Source organism: Piliocolobus tephrosceles, unplaced genomic scaffold, assembly GCF_002776525.5.
Source record: "Piliocolobus tephrosceles isolate RC106 unplaced genomic scaffold, ASM277652v3 unscaffolded_9403, whole genome shotgun sequence".
Taxonomy (NCBI): domain Eukaryota; kingdom Metazoa; phylum Chordata; class Mammalia; order Primates; family Cercopithecidae; genus Piliocolobus; species Piliocolobus tephrosceles.
In genome coordinates this window covers 872-9,255 of record NW_022336945.1, presented here as the reverse complement: position 1 = coordinate 9,255, position 8,384 = coordinate 872, and the positions used below count along the sequence as shown (strand labels likewise).

Genomic DNA, 8,384 nt, shown 5'->3' with positions numbered 1-8,384 from the left:
ATTTCTGTGGGGTCGGTGGTGATATCCCCTTTATCATTTTTTATTGCGTCTATTTGATTCCTCTCTCTTTTCTTCTTTATTAGTCTTGCTAGCGGTCTGTCAATTTTGTTGATCTTTTCAAAAAACCAACTCCTGGATTCATTGATTTTTTTTGGAGGGTTTTTTGTGTCTCTATCTCCTTCAGTTCTGCTCTTAGTTATTTCTTGCCTTCTGCTAGCTTTTGAATGTGTTTGCTCTTGCCTCTCTAGTTCTTTTAATTGTGATGTTAGAGTGTCAATTTTAGATCTTTCCTGTTTTCTCTTGTGGGCATTTAGTGCTATAAATTTCCCTCTACACACTGCTTTAAATGTGTCCCAGAGATTCTGGTATGTTGTATCTTTGTTCTCATTGGTTTCAAAGAACATCTTTATTTCTGCCTTCATTTAGTTATGTACCCAGTAGTCATTCAGGAGCAGGTTGTTCAGTTTCCATGTAGTTGAATGGTTTTGATTGAGTTTCTTAGTCTTGAGTTCTAGTTTGATTGCATTGTGGTCTGAGAGACAGTTTGATATAATTTCTGTTCTTTTACATTTGCTGAGGAGTGCTTTACTTCCAATTATGTGGTCAATTTTGGAATAAGTGTGATGTGGTGCTGAGAAGAATGTATATGGTGTTGATTTGGAGTGGAGAGTTCTATAGATGTCTATTATGCCCACTTGGTGCAGAGATGAGTTCAATTCCTGGATATCCTTGTTAACTTTCTGTCTCATTGATTTGTCTAATGTTGACAGTGGAGTGTTTAAGTCTCCCATTATTATTGTGTGGGAGTCTAAGTCTCTTTGTAAATCTCTAAGAACTTGCTTTATGAATCTGGGTGCTCCTGTATTGTGTGCATATATATTTAGGATAGTTAGCTCTTCCTGTTGAATTGATCCCTTTACCATTATGTAATGTCCTTCTTTGTCTCTTTTGATCTTTGATGGTTTAAAGTCTGTTTATCAGAGACTAGGATTGCAACCCCTGCTTTTTTTTGTTCTCCATTTGCTTGGTAGATCTTCCTCCATCCCTTTATTTTGAGCCTATGTATGTCTCTGCATGTGAGATTGGTCTCCTGAATACAGCAGACTGATGGGTCTTGACTCTTTATCCAGTTTGCCAGTCTGTGTCTTTTAATTGGAGCATTTAGTCCATTTACATTAAAGTTAATATTGTTATGTGTGACTTTGATGCAGCCATTATGATATTAACTGGTTATTTTGCTTGTTAGTTGATGCAGTTTATTCCTAGCCTTGATGGTCTTTACATTTTGGCATGTTTTTGCAATGGCTGGTACCGGTTGTTCCTTTCCATATTTAGGGCTTCCTTCAGGGTCTCTTGTAAGGCAGGCCTGGTGGTGACAAAATCTCTAAGCATGTGCTTATCTGTAAAGGATTTTATTTCTCCTTCACTTATGAAACTTAGTTTGGCTGGATATGAGATTCTGGTTTGAAAATTCTTTTCTTTAAGAATGTTGAATATTGGCCCCCACTCTCCTCTGGCTTGTGGAGTTTCTGCCGAGAGATCTGCTGTTAGTCTGATGGGCTTCCATTTGTGGGTAACCCAGCCTTTCTGTCTGGCTGCCCTTAAGATTCTTTCCTTCATTTCAACTTTGGTGAATCTGGCAATTATGTGTCTTGGAGTTGCTCTTCTCGAGGAGTACCTTTGTGGTGTTCTCCATATTTCCTGAATTTGAATGTTGGCCTGCCCTACTAGGTTGGCGAAGTTCTCCTGGATGATATCCTGAACAGTGTTTTCCAACTGGGTTCCATTTTCCCCCTCACTTTCAGGCACCCCAATCAGATGTAGATTTGGTCTTTTTACATAATCCCATACTTCTTGCAGGCTCTGTTCATTTCTTTTTCTTCTTTTTTTTTGGTTTCTCTTCTTGCTTCATTTTATTCATTTGATCCTCAATCGCTGATACTCTTTCTTCCAGTTGATTGAGTTGGTTACTGAAGCTTGTGGATTTTTTAACGTATTTCTTGTGTCATGGTTTTCATCTCTGTCATTTCGTTTATGACCTTCTCTGCATTAATTAGTCTAGCTGTCAATTCTTTCACTCTTTTTTCAAGATTTTTCGTTTCTTTGCGCTGGGTACGTAATTCCTCCTTTAGCTCTGAGAAGTTTGATGGACTGAAGCCTTCTTCTCTCATCTCGTCAAAGTCATTCACTGACCAGCATTGATCCATTGCTGGCGATGGGCTACGTTCCTTTGCAGGGGGAGTTGTACTCTTATTTTTTGAATTTCCAGCTTTTCTGCCCTGCTTTTTCCCCATCTTTGTGGTTTTATCTGCCTTGGTCTTTGATGATGGTGACGTACTGATGGGGTTTTGATATAAGTGTCCTCCCTGTTTAATGGTTTTCCTTCTAATAGTCAGGACCCTCAGCTGTAGGTCTGTTGGAGATTGCTTCAGGTCCACTCCAGACTTTGTTTGCCTGGGTATCAGCAGCAGAGGTTGCAGAAGATAGAAAATTGCTGAACAGCGAGTGTAACTGTCTGATTCTTACTTTGGAAGCTTCCTCTCAGAGGTGTACTTCACCCTGTGAGGTGTGGGGTGTCAGACTGCCCCTAGTGGGGGATGTCTCCCAGTTAGGCTACTCAGGGGTCAGGGACCCACTTGAGCAGGCAGTCTGTCCCTTCTCAGATCTCAACCTCTGTGTTGGGAGATCCACTGCTCTCTTCAAAGCTGTCAGACAGAGTTGTTTGCATCTGCAAAGGTTTCTGCTGCTTTTGTTGTTGTTGTGAACTGTGCCCTGTCCCCAGAGGTGGAGTCTACAGAGACAGGCAGGTTTCCTTGAGCTGCTGTGAGCTCCACCCACCTCGAGCTTCCCAGCAGCTTTGTTTACCTACTTAAGCCTCAGCAATGGCGGGCACCCCTCCCCCAGCCTCGCTGCTGCCTTGTGGTTAGATTGCAGACTGCTGTGTTAGCAATGAGGGAGGCTCCGTGGGCCTGGGACCCTCCCGGCCATGTGTGGGATATATTCTCCTGGTGTGCCCATTTGCTTAAAGCGCAGTATTGGGGTGGGAGTTACCCGATTTTCCAGGTGTTGTGTGTCTCAGTTCCCCTGGCTAGGAAAAGGGATTTCCTTTCCCTTTGCGCTTCCCAGGTGAGGCGATGCCTCGCCCTGCTTCAGCTCTCGCTGGTCGGGCTGCAGCAACTGACCAGCACTTATTGTCCGGCACTCCCTAGTGAGATGACCCCAGTACCTCAGTTGAAAATGCAGAAATCACCAGTCTTCTGTGTCGCTCATGCTGGGAGTTGGAGACTGGAGCTGTTCCTATTTGGCCATCTTCCTCCGCCCCCTTCCTGGAATAATTTATTCTTGAACGTTATTGCTGAAACCATTTTGGAATCCCAAATAAAGCTCGGTGTGTGTTTTTCTATAAGTCCTAATATTCAAATGTTGCAGTTTCCAGAAAATGTTATTAAGTGCTAATTTTGGTTATTAATTGGATTTATTGTGGCTTGCAATTCAGGGCATTTTACCTAATTAATAACTTACTACATATATATATATATATATATATATATATTATCTTATTAAAATAGATTAATTGTCTCCTATCACTGAACTCATCAATCACACCAAGGGGAGAAAACTAACAGGTATCAAAACTTGGCTTGGACAACTATCACTCCTTCTCTACCTCCTCAAACTCTGAGCCAGCAGATCTGTGCTAGGATGCTGGATCTCCATGGTCCTCTCCAACTAACAGGCAAGACAAAACCCTGCTTTGATTGCTTTTCAGATCCATGAAGGAAATGCAAGTTGACATTTTCTCATTCGCAAGCCATGTACTAAAAACATGTAACATCCCCTTACTACTCAGCTCTGTTCTCATTTTAGAGATCACTGTACATCAATAGTTTCATACTGATAATCACAATTTCAATATTGGGTGTCTCCTGTTTTGATTTCACTCACACTACTTCCTTGGAGCTACTCAACAGTCAAATGACCTTCCTGGGGCTATGCAAAATATGGAATGCTTTCTGAATTTGTGTGCCATCCCTAGGCAGCAGCCATGCTTATCTGCTCTGTATTGACCTAATTTTAAAATATGTACTGTAGAAACAAGTATAAGGTCCCGTTTGATACATGGATACTTATGAGTCATGGATGAGGCTCAGCTCTATTAACTCCAACTCACTTACTTTAGATTCAGAGAATTTTATTGAATGGCTTCCTGTGAGGTAGAATTTTAAAATATATTTAAAACCTGAGAAAGAGTTGCGATTAGCCTAGGAGATTTTCATTATTATAAAGACACATTGCTTGAGGGGCCAACTGCAAGTTGGTTTCCACTACTCGCTGTAAAGGTAACATGGAACCTTCTGCTATCTAACCTAAGCTGCTGCACAGGATGCAAAAAAGCCTCAAAGTACTGATCTGATAGCAAAATGGAAAGGGAGCTCTGATCTTTTCCTGCAACATTATTTGAACATCCCTGAGTGTTGAGAACAAGTCCAACTAATATTGGTTAAAGAAAAGACAAACACGGCTCTCAAAGGATAACATACCATTAAGGCCTAGGCTAAGTCTAACTAAGAGGTGGGCTCCAAATAAGGTTTTTAGTGTAGGGCAAGCATCAGCTTGCTCAATGTTTGTGTAGGTAAAGCTAGGAGGCCTAGCTGCCAGAGCAGGGTACTGGGGACAATGATTGAGCATAAATACATAAACTAATAAACACTGTAGCTTTGAAGTCTATGTATGAATCACCACAAAAACTGAGGGGTCTGAATCAGTGATGGCATCCTGGTGGCAAAGGTCAATCATTATCAGATTGTAGGACCGGTTACAATGGCAACAATACAGCAAGTGAGTCCAATCATTCTGGAGATAACAGAATTATTAGAATGGCCTTTTTCCCCTTCTTCTGACTTGTGAAGAAAGATTGCCTTCCTCAGACTTAAGAAAGCCCTTAGCTTCTTGGAAATTTTAAAGAAGGAAGACACAGAGGATGGCCCTGGGGGACAATACAAGATTTTCTTCTCAACTGGACATTTCAAGATCCAACAACTAATTACAAAACTCAGGCCAGGCATGGTGGCTAGCACTTTGAGAGGCCAAGGCAGGAGGATTACTTGAGCTCAGGAGTTCAAGAGAAGTCAGGGCAACAGAGCGAGACCTTGTGTCTATAAAAAGAAAAGCAAAAGAAAAGAGGTCAAAGATGTGGCTCCTTTTATCCCATGCATGGGGATTATACTTAGAATAAAATGAACAATATTGAGATCCCTAAGGACAAAGGTCTTACAAATCCTGAAAAAAATCTTGCCCTCTACTTCTAACTAATCTAGACTTCTGCTTGATTTCTGGCTGAAAGGTAAAACTCACTGCTATTTCAAACTACCAGAATCAAACTATGGACTCTCACCTAATGTATAAGATGGAATAACTGCAATTATATTAAACTTCCATTTAGTATTAACTGGTCTTTTAACATAAGCACTTACTTTGTCAACCCATGAGAAACAGCATAACCTTCTGCCTCTCATCCACACATGTCTTGAGTGAAGATGTTAATATTTTGCTTAAGGATGTTGACAACACCTGGTGAGTCATAGTGCACAGCAAGCATAAGGGTTCTTCTAAAATAACAAAGAAATAACTCCACTCAGGAACTTTAATGAAGACTTTTTTAAACAGCTAGTTTGATACAGTTTACTATTTTAATATCTGCCTGTCAGTGTAGACATAATAACCGTTGGCATGTACTAGCTTGGGTCTATAAGCAGCTAGGGTGCGCAAGCGTTCATCTTTGTAAATTATCACCAAGGCTAAAAGGAAGGGACAACAAGGAATCCTCTTGTCCCACAGGGGTATGACATAATACAACTTGCTAACTTATAGTCCTCTGGTGGCCAAGAAACTGTGCTGGCATCACTTATCTAAAGTAGGCAAAGATTTAGATGAAGATTTCCCCATTGCTTTCCTAGTCTGATATATTATAATTCAAATCAGCTAGGGGTCAGATAAGAGTTATCTGCAGGCAGAAAACAACAACAACAAAAACAATAATAATGAAAATACTAGTAGTCATAAACTAAAAGTCTACACTTTAAAAATTAATAAAACTAAAAAGAAAAAAACCAAAAAACAAAAATATAAAAATTAATAAAACTGGCCAAGTGCAGTGCCTGTAATCCCAGCACCTTGAGAAGCCAAGGAGAGCAGATCACGTAGTGAAGAGATTGAGACCATCTTGGCCAACATTGTGAAATCCCATTTCTACTAAAAATATAAAAATTAGCTGGGCATGGTGGTGTGCACCTGTAGTCTCAGCTACTTGGGAGGCTGAGGCAGGAGAATCACTTGAACCTGGGAGGTGGAGGTTGCAGTGAGCCAAGATCACACCACTGCACTCCAGCCTGGCAACAGAGTGAGACTCAGTCTCAAAAAAAAGAAAAAAATAATAATAAAACCAATACAACACCCTTTAGCTAACACAAGATTACAGTAGCAAAAAACATCAGATTATAAATAACAAACACTCTATATTATAAGAAAAGATGAATTCTACTATATACTGTTCTTTATGTTACTCAGTTCAAATATTGGCTGGTCTACCTGATTCTTCATAGTGATATTTTTCACTATATGACAATAATTACATTAATCTTATTAATATTTCTGACTTGACTGTTACCACTCTAGAATATACAGGTTTTTATTTAAAAAAAAAAAAAGAACTACTGTACCATCTCAGCTTATCAGTGGCATGTACATTTGCTTTGTTTTTCAATAAAAATTCCACCATTTTCTCTTTCTTTCAAATTACAGCGAATAAAAGTGGAGTATTCTTGTCCTATGAAACAGCAGAAAAAATGAATAGTTCACAAAATTACATATTTCTCAACAGAACTGAAAATCTTATCTAAGGTGCTTTGAACTTCAACATACAGTATAGAAAGGAAGTAAATGAAAAGCAGTCCCTTCCTTCTCACTCCTCTGCACTTTCTGATGTGCTGCTCGTTGTCTTGCAAACAACCCTCCTCTGTCTCCCGGGATTAACTGTGGTCATTACCAAAACTCACTTTAAACATTTACCAGTCCCAAGAACCCTTGCTTTGATCACAGCTCTTAGCATGGTACATTGTAATCATTTCATTGTTTCCCACTAAAACCAAGAGCTTCTTGAGGGCAAGGGCTATATCTGTTGTCTCTATAGCCCCAAAACCCTAAGACATAGTAGCAAATATTTTGGCTTTTTTACATAAATTAATGATCTAAATTATTCTCTCTAAAGCAGTGTTTCTTAAACTATATTCCAAAGAATATTTGCTTTCCGAGAAGTATACTCCAAGAGAAAGACTCCATGACAATCTGCATTTGAGAAATATTACGAAACTGTATTTTATGTCCAATAACCAAGAAATCTCTTGAATTTTACCTAATCCCCATTTAATAATACTATTTGTGGCAAACATTAACATTCGAGAAGTTAAGAGTTTCAGAGAAACAGCTGCCAAAGCTTCCCAGTACGGGTGGAAATTTCCTCTGGGTGGTACAAACTTGCTTGATTCATTTCTATCAGTGGTGTCAGGATCCCAGATGCCAATGTCAGGCACTCCTGCTCTAAATGGTCACTATCTAAATAGAATTCTGAATTAAGAGGGACTGGCTTCAAATGCACTTATTTTCCTTATTATTAAATAGTCTGTAGATTTTTTTCCTATTACAACAGATTTTTATCTTTACTGTTAGAAAGTTCAGTATGTTCTGTGTAAGAGAGATAGGTTTAGAAAACTTAAAAACAAATACTTAAAAGACCTAAGCTCAGTAAGAAATATTATTCTCAATTACAATGGTAATCCCAGGACCCTAATGCGGCTCTACTGTTTAAATCCATTTTTATTGGCTTCCACTTAAATGGCTATTTAAAATTATTTTTTATTTTAGGGAAAATATAAATCAGAAATAAAAACATAAGTGCTTGTCAATAAAAGTTTTCATACTGATCCATATGGATTATTTCTAGCATAATAAAAGCCAATAAGTCACTTGCATTTTTAAGGAAGAGTGCTGAGGAGAAAGATGTAATGTCTGCAACATTCATAAATTATCCAACTATAACCAGGAATAACCTAATAAGGCTTCTAGGCATTCTTTTTTTTTTTTTTTTTTTTTTTATTATACTTTAAGTTCTAGGGTACATGTGCATAACGTGCAGGTTACATATGTATACATGTGCCATGTTGGTGTGCTGCACCCATCAACTCGTCAGCACCCATCAATTCATCATTTATATCAGGTATAACTCCCCAATGCAATCCCTCCCCCCTCCCCCCTCCCCATGATAGGCCCCAGTGTGTGATGTTCCCCTTCCCGAGTCCAAGTGAGCTCATTGTTCAGTTCCCACCTAT

At 39.2% G+C, this 8,384-nt stretch overlaps 1 non-coding gene across 1 annotated transcript; it reads right to left on the bottom strand.

Annotated features, from left to right (window-relative positions):
• Positions 1-3,995: 3,995 nt before the first annotated feature.
• LOC111532730 lies at positions 3,996-4,102 on the bottom strand. Its single transcript, XR_002728615.1, has one exon. It is a non-coding gene; the product is annotated as a U6 spliceosomal RNA (small nuclear RNA).
• Positions 4,103-8,384: the final 4,282 nt, after the last annotated feature.